Here is a 1384-nt window from a genome sequence, read left to right as displayed (position 1 = left end):
GCTGTGAACATTGTTGCTACAGTACCTTGCTACATCATTGTTGCAGTGCTCTGCTACAGTATTCGACCTGAATAGCTTCCCGAGTCCATATTTTCATTGGGGTAACACAAACAGGCCCACGTTCACGTTGTGGATCAATTACTTCTTCAATGATAGACAAGTTGGTGGAGCTCTTGTTCTATGTGCATAAGTTTGAATACTCGAGTGTGACTGCCCTTGTTCCCCTCCAAATGGATGTGCCAACTAGAATACGAGGAGGTTGGCACACACTCTAGCATCCCACACCCGACCTATGTCTTCGCGTTTGACCCTTAGCAAGATTTCCTCCAAAATCGGTGCATTACGATCCACATTGGCTTCTTTCCTTCATACTCGGCCTCACAACCCTACCTGCACGAAAGTAACATAAAAACACACATATTAATGTAAAAACCCGAGAAAAGTAATGCTCAACATAAGGAATGAACGCTTCGTAATCATATCGCACAAACACTTATCATAATGCAACAAGCATTCAAGATTGATACTCAATTGAAGACATTAATTAAGGAAAATATAATAGAAGATTAATGAAACAAATACATCCTACGGTTCACAAATCTAAGTACCCACTAGGGGTTTAGCTCTCTGATGAGTGCTTGTGTGATATGAATGCGAAGCATTCTTTCCTTATGTTGAGCATTACTTTTCTCAGGTTTTTGCATTAATATATGTGTTTTTATGTTACTTTTATGCAGGTAGGGTTGTGTAACCAATTATGAAGGAAAGAAGCCAATGTGGATCACAATGCACCGATTTTGGAGAAAATCTTGCTAAGGTTCAAACGCAAAGATATAAGACGGGTGCGAGATGCTAGAGTGTGTGCCAACCTCCCCGTATTTGAGTTTACAAAACCATCTGAAGGGGCACAAGGGCAGTCACACTCAAGCATTCCGACTTATGCACATAGAACAAGATCTCCATCAACTTATCCATCATTGAAGAAGTAAAGAGATCCACTGGCATAAACGTGTGCCCGTTTATGTTACCTCGATGAAAAGTGGATTCGGGAGTATTTTTGGTACAGTACTATAGCAGGTTACTGTAGCCGAAAATGACAGTTTCAGAGAATCCACACGGGCGTGTGGAAATTATCCACGCCCGTGTGGAAATTTCGCACGGGCTCGTGTACCGTCCACGCCCGTGGAGTTGCCCGATTCCAGCCTTATTTATAGACGATTCAGCCCGGATTTTGGTATTCTTTTCTCCATCTTTTCCCCAACTTGAATTTTCAGCGAGCTATGAACAGTAACAAGATCCCCTTGCTTATATCCCGCAAGTCCACGGGTTTGTCCAAGTAATAATCCCGGGTGAGTGGGGTCGAATCCACAGGGAGTAGGGAGTA

Source organism: Dioscorea cayenensis, chromosome 15, assembly GCF_009730915.1.
Source record: "Dioscorea cayenensis subsp. rotundata cultivar TDr96_F1 chromosome 15, TDr96_F1_v2_PseudoChromosome.rev07_lg8_w22 25.fasta, whole genome shotgun sequence".
In the NCBI taxonomy this organism is placed as follows: Eukaryota; Viridiplantae; Streptophyta; class Magnoliopsida; order Dioscoreales; family Dioscoreaceae; genus Dioscorea; species Dioscorea cayenensis.
Note: the sequence above shows the minus strand (reverse complement) of the source record.